Below are 20,496 nucleotides of genomic sequence, written 5' to 3'. Positions count from 1 at the left end.
AGTGTATAACACTTCAAATGGCCATGCTTCAGTGACCCATGTTCATAGCAGTGCAACATAGGACTAGGTTTGAAGGCTGTGCAGCGGCCTGAAAATCTACTGTCATAAAATGTCATTATATTGTAAAACTATAGCGCTAGTCTGAAAATGTTCTCTTTTTTTCTCTAGTGTTCATCAGATCGGAACAGCTCCTCTGGTGACTTTTTAACGGTAAGTAAGTTGATTCTAGAGGCCTAGAGTGATTTGTGACTAATGCTACACTAGTATTGAAGGTTGTTTTTTGGTAGAGAGTGTACATTTTAATAAAAGTTCAGATCTAAAACTTGGTGACATCATGCCTTATCGTGGGAAGAAATCTATCGCTAAAAAGAAATTCTGGGATGCTAAATTGGCCCATACAGATTCACCAAACAGTTGCACAGAGGTCGATGAAGGGGCACAAAACACATTTAGTCCATGGCCAGCCATGGAGCCTGTGGTAGAAACAGCTCAGCAACATGCACAGTCTGATGTTGAAGAACAAGACAACATTGTCGAGGCCATGGACCTTTCCAACAATGACCAAGCATGCACCGTGCCACCCTCTGTCAAATCTGTGCAGGCATCCAAAAGCCAAAATCATCATAAGTTTTCCCAAATGTCAAAGAATCGGCAGTGTACATGCATGGGTCTGACATTTTTGGCACACCAACATGAAGGTCTTGACTTGAAGATGGATGATCTTGACAAGATACTGGACAAGGGAGACAGTCTGTATAAAAGAACAATAGAAACACTAAAAAGACAAAAGCTGTTTAAGTCATGCCAGCTGACAATGGAGGAAGTACCTCTCAAGGTGGAAACGGAACACAATACGTACTCTGTGAAAAAATCTAGCGTGGACATGGGATATATGAGAGCTGAGGGAGAGCCCTACCGACGGCATTGGTGGCTGAAGCTTCAGGAAAGACTTAAGTGTCTGTCTGAGAATGTCAAATATGCACTCCTAACAGTATCACCACACACCATTGCTGTTTTTAGAGACAGGTCTGGAAGATATGGACTGTTTGACTCTCATCAGAGAAGTGCTGATGGCCTACCTTTGCCTGGAGGAAAAGCTGTAATGATGACCTTCACTCAGTTGGATGATCTGTTCGCTAAGATTGACCAGCTAATTGACTTCTCACATTCGTCAAACAAGATTGACAAAATGCAGTTTGACTTCATGCCAGTGACATTTGAACAGACAAATGCTGGGTCACCCCATCTGTCACCAGTGCAAGTTTCTCCTGACAACCTGCATCACAAAGAGCCTGTCGATCTAACTAGCCAGGATGAAACAAACACTGGACCTCCAATCACCAAGCATGCTCTGCAGGCAGGCTATTCACCATCAACACAATTGATGTCAGACACTACAAATGAAAGAGCCAACAAAATGAGTACACAACGGAAACGGAAAATAATTCAAAGACAAAGAAAAGATCAACTGCAATCTGATACCAAGGAAAAACCTAGGACTCCAAGGAAGGAATACATGAACAAATACATTGCCATGAGATGTATAACAGATAAAAGATTCTGGACAAGGCAAAAACAATACAAGAAGTCATACTTCACAAGAACATACAATGAAGATGAGGAGTTCAGAGGGCAGCATCAGGTCAAGCAGAAGGCATATCGCAAAAAGAGGTTCAAAGGAGATGAGGAGTTCAGAGGGCAGCATCAAGTCAAAATGAAGGCATATGGCAAAAAGAGGTTCAAAGAAGATGAGGAGTTCAGAGGGCAGCATCAAGTCAAAATGAAGGCATATGGCAAAAAGAGGTTCAAAGAAGATGAGGAGTTCAGAGGGCAGCATCAAGTCAAAATGAAGGCATATGGCAAAAAGAGGTTCAAAGAAGATGAGGAGTTCAGAGGGCAGCATCAAGTCAAAATGAAGGCATATGGCAAAAAGAGGTTCAAAAGAGATGAGGAGTTCAGGGTAAAGTTTAGGGAACGCATGAAGTCCTACATGGCCCGCAGATGCAAAACGGACCCATTCTTCAAGATGCGCCGTGACATTCGCGCTTCTTTGAAAATAAGAAGAAGATACAAGGACTTATGTGATGTCCTGCTCCAACTGAGCAGGAAAGACTTAGTTACTGTGAATATAGATTTAGCTCCCGCACCCCAAAAGGATCGGCTACTACGAGGCGCTATAGCGAGTTTCCAGAAAGTCATAAAACATGGACCAACTTTTGTGTGTACAACGTGCCATCGGACTCTTTTCTCTAAGCAAGTGTATGTTTGTCATCGGTCAAAATACACGAGAAAACCCGCCGTGGTTGCTGCCTGCTTAACAGGCAAATACCTTCATTCGTGTGATGATCAATGTGGAGGACCGGAAGATTGTACCGTACCCGAAGAAAGGCGAAAAGAGTGGATTTGTAAATGCTGTCACAACAGTGTAGTAGCAGGAAGAATGCCACGCTTGGCTGTTGCAAACAACCTGGAACTTGCACCCATTCCTCCAGAGCTCCGCCAACTCAATGTGCTGGAAAGACAAATATCGGCAATAGACATTCCATTTGCCAAGATTCTCACACTTCCTAAAGGCAAACAGAGTGCTATATATGGTGCTGTGGTGTGCGTGCCAGCAGACGTGGAAACCACAGTAAACACCCTACCCAGAAGGCTCGACTCATCCCGTTTGTACAGGGTGAAACTGAAGAGACGTCTGCGGTACAAAGGCCATCATTTGTTTCACACTGTCAATATGACCAATGTCTTACTGGGCTTGAGGAAACTCATCGAGACACACCCCGACTACAAAAACATCACAATCCGAGATGATGAGAGCATCAACGATGAAAATGTGGAGGGCCAGCTTGAAGACCTAGCCACTGTTGAACTTGAACACCTACCCACTGTTGAACAGACAGGCACAGACGAAGTCATGGACAGTTGTGACGACGCCGAAATGATGGAAGTAGCCGATGCGACTGAAACTCTCAACCCATCACGGACAGTGGATCAACATCCACCCACTGCCCAAGATGAGCAAGATGCGCTGAGACCTGGACATGGCCTGGACAGTTGCTTGGAACCGGATGACATAGGACAAGAGACAATGACATACGGAGATGGCATATTCTGCATCGCCCCAGCTGAAGGAAACAGGCCTGTCAGCTATAGCACAGCCCCTAACCTCGAAGCAAGGGCCTTCCCTACATTGTTTCCAACTGGAGAGAACACGTTGGATCGGAAGAGAAAGCTCAAACTGACACCAAGCAGGTACTTCAACGCAAGGCTTTTCAATGTTGATGATCGTTTTGCGAGAGACCAAAGCTATCTCTTTTTTGCCCAGTTTGTTACAGAGACCCACTTGGCAAAAAACACCATCTCAATTCAATTGAGGAAGGGCAAACCCTTTACCAAGGATGGTCGCAGGATCTCCAACAAGATGTTGCAGGACAAGCATGAAGTCGAGAGACTGGTCAGAAACCGGGATGCAACAAGGTTCATGCAACCCCTGAGGGGGACGCCAGCCTACTGGCAGAAGACCATGTATGATTTGTTTGCCATGGTCCGTCAGTTAGGCCCACCGACCTTCTTTTTGACCTTAAGTGCTGCAGAATTCAGATGGCCAGAGGTCATAACGGCAATAAAAGCACAGCAAGGCCAAATAGTGGATTTTGACAAGCTGGACTGGAATGAGAAATGCGACATCCTCAGAAGCAATGCAGTGACTACCATGCGAATGTTTGACAAGCGAGTTCATTCTGCGTATTCAAAACTGCTGCGGTCTGATGCTCGCCCAATCGGACACGTCATAGACTGGTTCCATAGAATAGAATATCAAGCCCGGGGTTCGCCGCATGTTCACGCCTTAATGTGGGTAGCCGACGCCCCCAAACTTGGAGAAGACTCGGACGAAAAGATATGCGAATTTGCGGACCGCTACATTTCGTGCCAGCTGCCTGATCCAAACGAAAATCCTGTGCTTCACCGAATTGTCCAAGAAGTTCAGATGCACAGCAAAAACCACACCAAGTCCTGTAAGAAAGGTAACAAGACATGCAGGTTTGGATTCCCCAAGGCACCAGTGGACACAACCTGGTTAACTAACCCAACGCCAGTTGATCCAACGGAGGAAGTCACGGATGAAGACGAAAGGGGCGCAACAGGAGGAAATGAAGGAGCAAACGAAAGTGCAAAGAAGAGTACAGAAGGCATAGGCAAACAACAGAGGGCAAGAGCACAAGCTGCTTTGGCCAAACTCAAACCTCTGTATGATCTACTTCTGGACTTGCCATCAGAACTGACCGACCTCTCAGAGTTGCTGGCAAAGTGCAATTTGACTCACGAAGAGTACGACAGCTATCTTGAAGACTTGAGGAATGTCCAGGTCCTCTTGATGAAGCGTGGAGTCAAGGACTGCTATGTGAACAACTACAACCCAGTTTTGCTGGAGGCCTGGAATGCCAACATGGATATCCAGTTTGTCCTGGACCACTTTGTTTGCATCTCATACATGCTGTCCTACATATCCAAGGCCGAACATGAGATGGGTGAGCTTCTGAAACAAGTAGTCGAAGGCATAGACCCCACAAAAGTGACCGAGAGGGGTGCAATGAACGAGCTTGTTCACGCATATGTGAAAAACAGACAGGTTAGCTCTCAAGAGGCAGTGGCCCGAACTTGCAGCTTGCCATTGAAGGAATGCTCCCGCGATGTTGTCTTCCTCCCGACGGATGACAATGCAATGAAAATGAGCCTCCCGCTCAGCTTGCTGCAGAAAAGACCAGCCGATTCCAACCAAGTGTGGATGTCAGGGCTTCTTGACAAATACAACGCCAGACCCAAAACACTGGTGTTTGACAACATGTGTCTAGCAGAATTTGCATCCGAGTACAGGATTGTGTACGGTAGCGAAGCAAAAAAGCCAGATTGCCTGAAGCTGTCTGACAACATGGGAACCATTAAGAAGCGCTCGACGGATGGCCGACCCGCGGTTATCAGATACGCGAAGTTCTCGGAACAGAAGGACCCCGAGAAATACTTCGGCAACTTGCTGAAGGCTTACCTTCCGCATCGCTATCAGACCACACTGAAAACCACAATCTTCCCCACCTACAAGGAGTTCTACGACTCTGCGTCTGTGAAAATACCTGGACAAAAATGGACATGCCGCGCAAATGCCATTGTTGATGAGAACAAAATGAGGTATGAAAAACACAGCAAATCGATGGAAGAAGCATTAGAGGAATTCATGAAGCATGGCCCTGCGGAAGATGCGTGGGCCAACATTGCCCCAGAAAATGAGCTCGAGCGGATGGAATGTCTTGCCGAACAAGATCAAGATCCACAGGCAGACGACGAACAAGACGACGTCCCAGAGTTCAGTTGTCAAGAGGTGGGTACAATTGTTGGTCACAGGGTATCGGCTCCGCAAATGAGCCTCGATTATCTGCGTTCAATGTGTCGAAACCTCAACCGGACTCAAGCCTCCATCTTTCACTCTGTACGTGAATGGTGCTTCAAGAGCGTACTCGACCAGAAACCCGAACCCTTCTTCTTCTTTGTCACTGGGGGTGCTGGAACTGGCAAATCACACCTGATCAAGTGCATCTACGGTGAGGCAACACGGATTCTCCGTCGACTCCCCAGACTGTTTGAGGAGACTGATGCATCCATGCCCACAGTGCTGCTGTCTGCGTTTACAGGAACTGCGGCATACAACATCGCGGGAAACACACTGCATTCCCTGTTGAAGTTGCCAAGAAAACTGAAACCACCCTACATAGGACTGGGAAACAAATTGGATGACGTGAGGGCAAAGCTGGGAAATGCGGAGATCATCGTCATAGATGAGGTGTCGATGATTTCAAAGGCTATGTTTATCTACATCCACTGGAGACTGCAAGAGATTAAAGGCAGTAAGAGGCCATTCGGCGGCATGTCGGTACTTGTAGTAGGCGACTTTTACCAGCTCCCTCCAACGTCAAGTGGGAAACCGCTCTGTGTGCTCGAGGAAGGCCAACCGGACCTTCTGCTCGAACACTTTCAGATGATCACGTTGACCGAGATCATGCGACAGAAAGATGATCTGCCCTACGCAGAGCTTCTGAATAGGTTGAGAGTCAAAGCGAAGAAGGATCCGCTGAGTGACACAGACAAAGCACTCCTTGCTCAGAGAGTGACTGTGCGTGACCGTTGTCCTAAGGATGTTGTGCACATCTTCGCAACCAACAAAGAGGTGTCCGAACACAACGCCAAATCTTTGTCTGCGCTCCACAGCCACATCGTCAACATACCCGCGGAAGACTACAAGCAAGTCCATAACCACAAGACTCGCCTTGCCAGTCCCTGTACAGGAGAGCAGAAAGATCTTCTTGACAACTTGCAGGTTGCAGAAGGCGCCCCAATCGTGATCATCAGGAACATAGATGTGGAGGATGGCCTTGTGAACGGGACATTTGGCAAGATGGCTAGTGTAGAGATGCACGTAAACGAGGACGGGAGTAGAGTAGCCAAGCTTTGGCTTGTAGTAGACAAGCCTGAAGCAGGACAGAAATACCGGAAAACTACACCTGGCAGTACACAAGTGTACGTCGAGAGATATGAGGAACACCTGAGCGATAACACGCTTCGTAGGCAATTTCCCATCAAGTTGGCATATGCTTGCACAGCTCACAAAGTCCAAGGCATGACTACACAATCTGCTGTGGTTTCCTTGAAACGGATCTTCCAACCAGGCATGGCCTACGTTGCCCTCAGTAGGACAACGTCATTGCAAGGATTGCACATCATTGACTTCGATGCGAAGAAAATCTATGCTGATCCTGCAATCACAGCTGCCCTGGAATCCATGAAGACCGCCTCACTGGACAGTGTTATGCCACTGTTGAAGTATCGAGAGACGACAGGCCAGGCGCAAACACTCGCGATTGTCCATCACAACACGCAAAGTTTACCGGCACACATTCAGGACATCAAAAAACATCACGAACTGACCCATGCAGATGTCCTGTGTTTGACCGAGACGTATCTCACCGGCTCCTTTGTGGCTGACAGTCTCCAATTGGATGGATACACCATGTTCAGCCGCAACAAGCACATCTCGTACTCCAGCGTTCCTGAACGTGCAGAACAGAATGGCGGTGGCGTCGCTGTGTATGTGAAGGACCATTTACAGGCATGTGAAAAGCGTTACCTACACGATGTGACAAACCTCGAGTTTGTGGTCGTCAAGATAGAGTCCCCTGTCAAGCTTCTGATCGCTGCAGTGTACAGACCACCACGTTACGATGACCCGTTCATGGAAAATCTGAAGGCGCTTCTGGACTCCTTAGAAGTGATGGACCACCATCCCATCGTAGTCTGTGGTGATTTCAACGAAAATCTACTGGCCAGTGTAGGTACTCCGATAGCGATGCTGCTCGAGTCCAGAGGATACACACAACTGATCAAGGAGAAGACTACTGACAAAAACACGCTGTTGGATCACATTTACATCTCAAGACCAGAGCAATGTCTACAGTCTGGAGTACTACGTACGTACTACAGCTACCATGATCCTGTGTATTGCGTATTATCCTCCGATCAGGACTAGTGCACAGCCTGCAAGACAAGCTTGCAAACACTGGAACCATGTAGACCTTAGTTTCAAGGACATCGTGCTCTTTCCCACCAAACGCATTCTGACCTGCTCTTATATATCACATCTGCCGCACTCAATAACAAAAGGATTGCGAACAATGGAACCTCTTGATCACCAACCCTGTCATTGGATATATCACTGGAACATGTGAATCAGCTGCCCAAATAGTGGTCACCAGAGATGATCGTTTGACGGTATGAACTATTCATAGCCAACGCTACATCATTCTCTGGTGCCACTCCAGCGCAAAGTCTCATCTGCCACACTAAATAACAAACGGATTGCGAACAATGGAACCTCTTGATCACCAACCCTGTCATTGGATATATCACTGGAACATGTGAATCAGCTGCCCAAGTAGTGACCGGGCCTCATCGTAGCCGCACCTATACTTTGGAATCTCCCATTACGCAGCAGCCAAATCTCACCTTTTTTCTCTTGTCACTAGTATTATTCATATTGTAGCATTGTTTTGTCTTTTTTCATAACTACTGATTGTGAAGCATTTGTTTGAAAAGAACACTAACACTTGTTTCCCTGTTTTTCAGAAGCCGTCCAGCACTGATATTTGTTTTGCCTTTAACCTTTTTCTACATTTCAGGAATGTTCTTTGTGAATAATTGTCATATTTCTAATTGTCATTTATGTTGTGGCTCGTGAACCGGTAGTACCCAATTTCTATAAACACAATATTGGCCATCCCTGAATTTAATAACAATAAACATTTAAAATGATCAATTCTAAAAAATGCATAACAAACTATTTTGGATTGTATACTGCCTTTTCATGACCCACTACCTTATATTTACATGTGCATGTTGTAACTCACCATTTGTTTTTAGGGCTGTAAGACTGTAACACTTATTAGGACTAAATTATTTTTTAATAAATGTTGTCAAAAAATTTAATTTTATTCAAACAGCCAATATACAAGCATTAAAATAGGACTTAATTTCTTAATTAAACTAATAAATGTAATCCCAAAATAATTATGGAAAATGTTACACATTGATTCATTGATAAATACAAAATTAGATATCTACAAAATACACTTTGAGATAATTCACTTAATCAATATAGTTGCAGCCCTAAAAGTTTTACTTATTTTTCAGAATGTTACATTTATTAGTTTGTTTAATATATTTACCAGGAGCTTGCTTGATCGCCTTTTTTAACAAAGGGGTCGGTGCAAGAATTTTTTCCCCGTGCACTCCTAAATTGGCTGAAATAGGAGGCGGGTTTTTTGCTTCACCCTGGAAAATGTTGAAATTACTTAAAGGTTAGAATATAATTTTGGACAATAACAGTAATAGTAGTAATAATAATAACCATTATAGCATCAATAATATATCTGTCAATAATAAACTGTTTACAGGCATTGTAATAGTTATCATAAAATATAATTGTTTAATTGTCACTAATAACTCATATTAACCTATATATAGAATCATAAAATATGACCATAATTACATATATAATCATAATAACTATAGTAAAAATAATTGATAGGACATTATACCAAATATATTAATGGTGTTGCTTACAGTAAAGGTACCAATAATACAATTGTGTTAATAAATACTTTAAACTATATCTGCTCTGCTTTGTCTCTACTTATTTTTCTTTTTGCCATGTGTTTGAAAAGTGAATATATGTTTGGTAATGTATTTAGTCACATGTATTTAACATTTACAATGAATACAGATGTGGTTTTTTTTTAATTTTATTACTATTCACAATCAGAAGGGTTCTTCACTACTAAAGCTGAACAAAAAGTGAAACTTTGGAATGTAACATGTCATTAATGCCTAAACCCATACACATATGAACATAATATACACAAGTTGTTCGTTTAACTGACAATAATTCTTGCCTTCTATAATTTGGTGTTTTAAGCTTGTAATTGAAAGTGTCAGACTATAATCTCTGCCTGCTGGACAAAATGGACTTCAATCCCTCTACTGTGTGTAAAATTGTGAAGCAATCTACATGGACATTAGAGCTTATCCAAAACTCCTGCCTGGTGATGACAAGTCTGTCACAATGTAGGCTAAACAATAGTTTTTCATTGTGGTATTGACACCATTAAGTAACACTGATGTGCCTGATATGCTGGGGAGTATCTATCTTACAATATACAAAATACTAGCCAGGTCGACAAGTATCGTAATGGTTCCACATGTATTATATGGTGAGACATTCACAAGTACATTACAAGGTATTTAATATCTATTATCAGGCTGGGGAAAAAAAGGTGCTGAATCTTATACTAAAAACATGACATAATATAAGTGTGGGGAAAACGTGAAATGTCTTCTGAGTATTTACAACTTGTTTGCAAATCGCAGATATGCCATTTACTCTATATACACAGGGTATTTTCTCCTCACAATGTCTCAGATCAGAAGAATAAGGTAAAAACAATGGCAAGTCTGCTTTAATAATTTATTTTGAGACCTATAACACCATCTGTTCCACTGGGGACTGAACTGTGAACTACTATGTGACGATGGATTCCTTGGACCCCCATGGCCACAACCCAGAACTCTGCGTCGGCGCAACCACACTTTGCAATTGCCCTGAATTGCGACGCGTCTAGTTAGTGTGGTTGCCCTAACAGGGCAACCAGACTATAGTACTTGATGAACTTCTTATTCCATATAAACAATATTTCAAACTGCTTCTCCTCCCACAGTTTTTATTCCCCAATGTTGTGCCATATCTCAAAATGACCGTCTTGACCTGGAATCGTGCGCTTGTATTTTGCTAAGAGATTGGTTAAATAGTTTAATTGATATTGATTTATTAGTGCATTAAATTTCCCCATCCGCTTTAATGTAAAAGTGAAAAAACTCAAATTCAAGTATTTTTTTCTCAGAAACCGTAAGAGCTAGAGTTACCACATTTGGAGGGAAGGTTCATAATTTAGTCCAAAATTATTTAAAAAAAAATCACACCAATCGGCCACATGGTGGCGCTATAACAGCCCCCTTTACGTTTTGGCCTATAACTCTTGAACCGTAGGTCGTAAAATCAAAATTTCTTTTCACCTGGATTCCTTGGGTCACGACGCATCTCCCCATATAGGCCACGCCCATTGGCGTCTGGATAGATTTTTTGATATTGATTTATTAGTGCATTAAATTTCCCCATCCACTTTAATGGGAATTGCAAAAACTCCCATTCAAGTATTTTTTTCTCGGAAACCATAAGGGCTAGAGTTACATGACTTGGAGGGGAGGTTAATAGTTTATTGCAAAATTATTTAAAAAAAAATCACACCAGTCGGCCACATGGTGGCGCTATAACAGCCCACTTTACCTTTTGGCCTATAACTCTTGAACCGTAGGTCGTAAAATCAAAATTTCTTTTTCCCTAGATTCCTTGGGTCATGACGCAGCTCCCCATATAGGCCACGCCCATTTGCGTCAGGACATATTTTCCGCCATTTTGAATTTTCTTCAAAACACACTTATTGCTCCTTTTCCTTCAAATTTTGTCCAAATCTCACACAAATCGGTACACGTGATCTATGGACCCATGCGATAAAGATATCCAAACGGCATTTTGATAGTCCTTACCGTTCGTCCGTAAATGGCTTCCAAAGTTAGCGGGAGGGGTCCGTTTTACAAAAAAAAACACAAATCACGAACGAAACGTCCAGTCAATCCCAAATTTGAATCACATGTCAAGTGTGGTTTACTCAACAAATCCCCCAAAGTATTTCCACTTTGAGCCATAGGGGGCGCCACAACTCTGCAAAACGTAACCGTTTGATGCAAAAACATGATTTTTGGGGGGATCACTCCTCTCAAATTGAAAAGCAGGTGATCTCAGGAGTGACATGACGATGTCATTGGCCCGCTACATTTGTGGGAGGGGCTTATTTATTTTAGTGGGAGGGGCCTATTTCTTCAAATCAAAACGCCATGTATCACGAACACAGGATCCAATCAGCACCAAATTCGAATGGCACGTCACGCGACCTCCGACGGTATTCCTCCAAGCATATTCCTCAAGTCCGGGCGGCGGCAACCTGCGACCGGCGACGGCGCAACCACACTTTGCAATTTCCCATAATTGCGACGCGTCTAGTTAGTGTGGTTGCCCGAATGGGCAACCAGACTATTGTTTTACAGAAACTTTATCTCTAGATAAACTTTTTTTCTATTCGCTACTCCTCCCACAGTTTATTTTTCCCAATTTAGTGCCATATGTCAAAATGACCGGCCTCACCGGGAATCGTGTGCTTGTATCTTGTTAAGAGATTGGTTGGATAGTTTTATTGATATTGATTTATTAGTGCATTAAATGTCCCCATCCACTTTAATGGAAAAGTGAAAAAACTCAAATTCAAGTATTTTTTTCTCAGAAACCGTAAGAGCTAGAGTTACCAGATTTGGAGGGGAGGTTTATAATTTAGTCCGAAATTATTTAAATAAATAATCACACCATTCGGCCTCATGGTGGCGCTATAACAGCCCACTTTACGTTTTTGGCCTATAACTTTTGAACCGTAGGTCCTAGAATAAAAATCTTTTTCCCCCTAGATTCCTTGGGTCATGACGCAACTCCCCATATAGGCCACGCCCATTTGCGTCAGGATAGATTTTCCGCCATTTTGAATTTTCTTCAAAACACACTTTTAGCTCCTCCTCCCACATATTTTCTCCAAATTTCACAAAAATCGGTACACATGATCTCTGGACCCATGCGATAATCTGGAGTGAAACAGAATTTTGATAGTCCATACCGTTCGTCCGTAAATGGCTTCCAAAGTTAGCGGAAGGGAACCGTTTTACAAAAAAGGCCACAAATCACTAACGAAACGTCCAGTCAATCCCAAATTTGAGTCACATATCGAGGGTGGTTTACTCAACGAATCCCCAAAAGTATTTCCACTTTGACCCATAGGGGGCGCCACAAATGCACAAAACGTAACCGTTTGATGCAAAAATATGATTTTTGGGGGGATCAATCCTCTCAAAATGAAATAAAAGTGATATCAGGAGTGACTAGACAATATGATTGGCCCTTTACATTTGTGGGAGGGGCCTATTTCCTAAAATCAAAACGGCATGTATCACGAAGGCAGGATCCGATTGACACCCGATTCGAATGGCACGTCACGCGGCCTCCGACGGTATTCCTCCCAGCTTATTCCCCGAGTCCCGGCGGCAGCGACCCGCGACTCGCGTCGGCGCAACCACACTTTGCAATTGCCCTGAATTGCGACGCGTCTAGTATTAACATTGTTCTTGAACAATGTTAATAAACAATATTTCAAACTGCATCTCCTCCCACAGTTTTTATTCCCCAATTTCGTGCCATATGTCAAAATGACCGTCTTGACCGGGAATCGTGCGCTTGTATTTTGCTAAGAGATTGGTTAAATAGTTTAATTGATATTGATGTATTAGTGCATTAAATTTCCCCATCCGCTTTAATGGAAAAGTGAAAAAACTCAAATTCAAGTATTTTTTTCTCAGAAACCGTAAGAGCTAGAGTTACCAGATTTGGAGAGGAGGTTCATAATTTAGTCCAAAATTATTATACATATAAATACATCATTCGGCCTCATGGTGGCGCTATAACAGCCCCCTTTACGTTTTGGCCTATAACTCTTGAACCGTAGGTCGTAAAATCAAAATTTATTTTCACCTAGATTCCTTGGGTCATTACGCAACTCCCTATATAGGCCACGCCCATTTGCGTCAGGATAGATTTCCCGCCATTTTTAATTTTCTTCAAAACACACTTTTTGCACCTTTTCCTACAAATTTGGTCCAAATCTCACACAAATCGGTATAGGTCATCTATGGACCCATGCGATAAATTTATCCAAACGGCATTATGATAGTCCTTACCGTTCGTCCGTAATTGGCTTCCAAAGTTAGTGGGAGGGGCCCGTTTTACCAAAAATGCCAAAAATCACGAACAAAACGTCCAATCGATCCCAAAGTTAAATCACATGTCGAGGGTGGTTTACTCAACAAATCACCAAAAGCATTTCCACTTTGATCCATAGGGGCCGACACAACTGCGCAAAACGTAACCGTTTGATGCAAAAACAGGATTTTTGGGGGAATCACTCCTCTCAAAATGAAAAGCAGGTGATCTCAGGAGTTACAGGACGTTGTCATTGGCCCGCTACATTTGTGGGAGGGGCCTATTTATTTAGTGGGAGGGGCCTATTTCTTAAAATCAAAACGCCATATATCACAAACGCAGGATCCAATCAGCACCAAATTCGAATGGCACGTCGCGCGGCCTCCGACGGTATTCCTCCAAGCGCATTCCTCAAGTCCCGGCGGCGCCGACCTGCGACCGGCGTCGGCGCAACCACACTTTGCAATTTCCCAGAATTGCGACCCGTCTAGTTAGTGTGGTTGCCCTAACAGGGCAACCAGACTATAGTTCTTGATGAATTTATTCTCCTTCCGGATAAACAATACTTCGGGCTGCTTCTCCTCCCACAGTTTTTATTCCCCAATGTTGTGCCATATCTCAAAATGACCGTCTTGACCTGGAATCGTGCGCTTGTATTTTTCTAAGAGATTGGTTAAATAGTTTAATTGATATTGATTTATTAGTGCATTAAATTTCCCCATCCGCTTTAATGTAAAAGTGAAAAAACTCAAATTCAAGTATTTTTTTCTCAGAAACCGTAAGAGCTAGAGTTACCACATTTGGAGGGGAGGTTCATAATTTAGTCCAAAATTATTTTTAAAAAAATCACACCAATCGGCCACATGGTGGCGCTATAACAGCCCCCTTTACGTTTTGGCTTATAACTCTTGAACCGTAGGTCGTAAAATCAAAATGTCTTTTTCCCTGGATTCCTTGGGTCACTACGCATCTCCCCATATAGGCCACGCCCATTTGCGTCTGGATAGATTTTCCGCCATTTTGAATTTTCTTCAAAACACACTTTTTGCTCCTTTTCCTACAAATGTTGTCCAAATCTCACACAAATCGGTACAGGTCATCTATGGACCCATGCGATAATCTGGACCTAAACAGAATTTTGATAGTCCATACCGTTCGTCCGTAAATGGCTTCCAAAGTTAGCGGGAGGGGCCCGTTTTACAAAAAAGCCCACAAATCACGAACAAAACGTCCAGTCAATCCCAAATTTGAATCACATGTCAAGTGTGGTTTATTCAACAAATCCCCCCAAAAAAATCCACTTTGATCCATAGGGGGCGCCACAAATGCTCAAAATGTAACCGTTTGATGCAAAAACCTTATTTTGGGGGGATCAATCCTCTCCAAATGAAACGCAAGTGATCTCAGGAGTTACGTGACAATGTAATTGGCACAGCCTCCGACGGTATTCCTCCCAGCGTATTCCTCGAGTCCCGGTGGCAGCGACCCACGACTAGCGTCGGTGCAACCACACTCTGCAATTGCCCTGAATTGCGACGCGTCTAGTATTAACATTGTTCTTGAACAATGTTAATAAACAATATTTCAAACTGCATCTCCTCCCACAGTTTTTATTCCCCAATTTCGTACCATATGTCAAAATGACCGTCTTAACCTGGAATCGTGCGCTTGTATTTTGCTAAGAGATTGGTTAAATAGTTTAATTGATATTGATTTATTAGTGCATTACATTTCCCCATCCGCTTTAATGTAAAAGTGAAAAAACTCAAATTCAAGTATTTTTTTCTCAGAAACCGTAAGAGCTAGAGATACCAGATTTGGAGGGGAGGTTTATAATTTAGTCCGAAATTATTGAAAAAATAATTCCACTAATCGGCCACATGGTGGCGCTATAAAAGTGCCCTTTACGTTTTGGCCTATAACTCTTGAACCGTAGGTCGTAAAATCAAAATGTCTTTTTCTCTGGATTCCTTGGGTCACTACGCATCTCCCCATATAGGCCACGCCCATTTGCGCCTGGATAGATTTTCCGCCATTTTGAATTTTCTTCAAAACACACTTTTTGCTCCTTTTCCTACAAATTTGGTCCAAATCTCACACAAATCGGTACACATGATTTCTGGACCCATGCAATAATCTGGACCGAAACAGAATTTTGATAGTCCATACCGTTCGTCCGTAAATGGCTTCCAAAGTTAGCGGGAGGGGCCCGTTTTACAAAAAAGCCCACAAATCACGAACAAAACGTCCAGTCAATCCCAAATTTGAATCACATGTCAAGTGTGGTTTACTCAACAAATCCCCAAAAGAATTTCCACTTTGATCCATAGGGGGCGCCACAAATGCTCAAAATGTAACCGTTTGATGCAAAAACCTTATTTTGGGGGGATCAATCCTCTCAAAATGAAACGCAAGTGATCTCAGGAGTTACGTGACAATGTAATTGGCACAGCCTCCGACGGTATTCCTCCCAGCGTATTCCTCGAGTCCCGGCGGCAGCGACCCGCGACTGGCGTCGGTGCAACCACACTCTGCAATTGCCCTGAATTGCGACGCGTCTAGTTAGTGTGGTTGCCCTAACAGGGCAACCAGACTATAGTTCTTGATGAATTTATTCTCCTTCCGGATAAACAATACTTCGGGCTGCTTCTCCTCCCACAGTTTTTATTCCCCAATGTTGTGCCATATCTCAAAATGACCGTCTTGACCTGGAATCGTGCGCTTGTATTTTTCTAAGAGATTGGTTAAATAGTTTAATTGATATTGATTTATTAGTGCATTAAATTTCCCCATCCGCTTTAATGAAAAAGTGAAAAAACTCAAATTCAAGTATTTTTTTCTCAGAAACCGTAAGAGCTAGAGTTACCACATTTGGAGGGGAGGTTCATAATTTAGTCCAAAATTATTTTAAAAAAAATCACACCAATCGGCCACATGGTGGCGCTATAACAGCCCCCTTTACGTTTTGGCTTATAACTCTTGAACCGTAGGTCGTAAAATCAAAATGTCTTTTTCCCTGGATTCCTTGGGTCACTACGCATCTCCCCATATAGGCCACGCCCATTTGCGTCTGGATAGATTTTCCGCCATTTTGAATTTTCTTCAAAACACACTTTTTGCTCCTTTTCCTACAAATGTTGTCCAAATCTCACACAAATCGGTACAGGTCATCTATGGACCCATGCGATAATCTGGACCTAAACAGAATTTTGATAGTCCATACCGTTCGTCCGTAAATGGCTTCCAAAGTTAGCGGGAGGGGCCCGTTTTACAAAAAAGCCCACAAATCACGAACAAAACGTCCAGTCAATCCCAAATTTGAATCACATGTCAAGTGTGGTTTATTCAACAAATCCCCCCAAAAAAATCCACTTTGATCCATAGGGGGCGCCACAAATGCTCAAAATGTAACCGTTTGATGCAAAAACCTTATTTTGGGGGGATCAATCCTCTCCAAATGAAACGCAAGTGATCTCAGGAGTTACGTGACAATGTAATTGGCACAGCCTCCGACGGTATTCCTCCCAGCGTATTCCTCGAGTCCCGGTGGCAGCGACCCACGACTAGCGTCGGTGCAACCACACTCTGCAATTGCCCTGAATTGCGACGCGTCTAGTATTAACATTGTTCTTGAACAATGTTAATAAACAATATTTCAAACTGCATCTCCTCCCACAGTTTTTATTCCCCAATTTCGTGCCATATATCAAAATGACCGTCTTGACCGGGAATCGTGCGCTTGTATTTTGCTAAGAGATTGGTTCAATAGTTTAATTGATATTGATTTATTAGTGCATTAAATTTCCCCATCCGCTTTAATGGAAAAGTGAAAAAACTCAAATTCAAGTATTTTTTTCTCAGAAACCGTAAGAGCTAGAGTTACCAGATTTGGAGGGGAGGTTCATAATTTAGTCCGAAATTATTAAAAAAATTATCACACCATTCGGCCACATGGTGGTGCTATAACAACCCCCTTTACGTTTTGGCCTATAACTCTTGAACCGTAGGTCGTAAAATCAAAATGTCTTCATCCCTGGATTCCTTGGGTCACTACGCATCTCCCCATATAGGCCACGCCCATTTGCGTCAGGATAGATTTTCCGCCATTTTGAATTTTCTTCAAAACACACTTTAAGCTCCTCCTCCCACATATTTTGTCCAAATTTCACACAAATCGGTACACATGATCTTTGGACCCATGCAATAAACATATCCAAACGGCATTTTGATAGTCCTTACCGTTCGTCCGTAAATGGATTCCAAAGTTAGCGGGAGGGGCCTGTTCTACATAAAAGGCCAAAAATCATGAACAAAACGTCCGGTCGATCCCAAATTGTAATCATATATCAAGGGTGGTTTACTCAACGAATCCCCAAAAGCATTTCCACTTTGATCCATAGGGGGTGCCACAACTGCGCAAAACGTAACCGTTTGATGCAAAAACATGATTTTTGGGGGGATCACTCCTCTCGAAATGAAAAGCAGGTGATCTCAGGAGTTACAGGACGTTGTCATTGGCCCGCTACATTTGTGGGAGGGGCCTATTTGTTTAGTGGGAGGGGCCTATTTTTTTTTATCAAAACGCCATGTATCACGAACGCAGGATCCAATCAGCACCAAATTCGAATGGCACGTCGCGCGGCCTCCGACGGTATTCCTCCAAGCGTATTCCTCAAGTCCCGGCGGCGGCGACCTGCGACCGGCGTCGGCGCAACCACACTTTGCAATTTCCCAGAATTGCGACCCGTCTAGTTAGTGTGGTTGCCCTAACAGGGCAACCAGACTATTGTTCTTGATGAACTTTATTATTATTCTATATAAACAATATTTCAAACTGCTACTCCTCCCACAGTTTTTATCCCCCAATGTTGTGCCATATCTCAAAATGACCGTCTTGACCTGGAATCGTGCGCTTGTATTTTGCTAAGAGATTGGTTAAATAGTTTAATTGATATTGATTTATTAGTGCATTAAATTTCCCCATCCGCTTTAATGTAAAAGTGAAAAAACTCAAATTCAAGTATTTTTTTCTCAAAAACCGTAAGAGCTAGAGTTACCAGATTTGGAGAGGAGGTTCATGATTTAGTCCGAAATTATTGAAAAAATAATTACACTAATCGGCCACATGGTGGCGCTAAAACAGCGCCCTTTACGTTTTGGCCTTTAACTCTTGAACCGTAGGTCGTAAAATCAAAATGTCTTTTTCCCTGGATTCCTTGGGTCACTACGCATCTCCCCATATAGGCCACGCCCATTTGCGTCAGGATAGATTTTCCGCCATTTTTAATTTTCTTCAAAACACACTTTTTGCACCTTTTCCAATTTTTTTTTTCCAAATCTCACAAAAATCGTTACACGTGATCTATGGACTCCTGCGATAAACCTATCCAAACGGCATTTTGATAGTCCTTACCGTTCGTCCGTAATTGGCTTTCAAAGTTAGTGGGAGGAGCCCGTTTTACCAAAAATGCCAAAAATCACGAACGAAACGTCCAATCGATCCCAAATTTGAATCACATGTCGAGGGTGGTTTAGTCAACAAATCCCCAAAAGCATTTCCACTTTGATCGATAGGGGGCGCCACAACTGCGCAAAACGTAACCGTTTGATGCAAAAACATGATTTTTGGGGGGCTCAAAATGAAAAGCAGGTGATATCAGGAGTTACATGACGATGTCATTGGCCCGCTACATTTGTGGGAGGGGCCTATTTATTTAGTGGGAGGGGCCTATTTCTTAAAATCAAAACGCCATGTATCACGAACGCAGGATCCAATCGGCACCAAATTCGAATGGCACGTCGCACGGCCTCCGACGGTATTCCTCCAAGCGTATTCCTCAAGTCCCGGCGGCGGCGACCCGCGACCGGCGTCGGCGCAACCACACTTTGCAATTGCCCTGAATTGCGACGCGTCTAGTTAGTGTGGTTGCCCTAACAGGGCAACCAGACTATAGTACTCTATACTCTTTATTCTTTCTAGATAAACAATACTTTGGACCGCATCTCCTCCCACAGTTTTTATTCCCCAATGTCGTGCCATATGTCAAAATGACCGTCTTGACCTGGAATCGTGCGCTTGTATTTTGCTAAGAGATTGGTTAAATAGTTTAATTGATATTGATTTATTAGTGCATTAAATTTCCCCATCCGCTTTAATGAAAAAGTGAAAAAACTCAAATTCAAGTATTTTTTTCTCTGAAATCGTAAGAGCTAGAGTTACCAGATTTGGAGGGGAGGTTCATAATTTAGTCCAAAATTATTGAAAAAATAATTACACCAATCGGCCACATGGTGGCGCTATAACAGCCCCCTTTACGTTTTGGCCTATAACTCTTGAACCGTAGGTCGTAAAATCAAAATTTCTTTTCACCTGGATTCCTTGGGTCACGACGCATCTCCCCATATAGGCCACGCCCATTTGCGTCTGGATAGATTTTTTTATATTGATTTATTAGTGCATTAAATTTCCCCATCCACTTTAATGGGAATTGCAAAAACTCCCATTCAAGTATTTTTTTCTCGGTAACCATAAGGGCTACAGTTACATGACTTGGAGGGGAGGTTAATAGATTATTGCAAAATTATTACAAAAAAAATCACACCAGTCGGCCACATGGTGGCGCTATAACAGCCCACTTTACCTTTTGGCCTATAACTCTTGAACCGTAGGTCGTAAAATCAAAATTTCTTTTTCCCTAGATTCCTTGGGTCATGACGCAGCTCCCCATATAGGCCACGCCCATTTGCGTCTGGATAGATTTTTTGATATTGATTTATTAGTGCATTAAATTTCCCCATCCACTTTAATGGGAATTGCAAAAACTCCCATTCAAGTATTTTTTTCTCGGTAACCATAAGGGCTACAGTTACATGACTTGGAGGGGAGGTTAATAGATTATTGCAAAATTATTACCAAAAAAATCACACCAGTCGGCCACATGGTGGCGCTATAACAGCCCACTTTACCTTTTGGCCTATAACTCTTG

Source organism: Gymnoscopelus braueri (genome assembly GCF_963280865.1).
Source record: "Gymnoscopelus braueri genome assembly, chromosome: 18".
Classification (NCBI taxonomy): Eukaryota; Metazoa; Chordata; class Actinopteri; order Myctophiformes; family Myctophidae; genus Gymnoscopelus; species Gymnoscopelus braueri.
Note: the sequence above shows the minus strand (reverse complement) of the source record.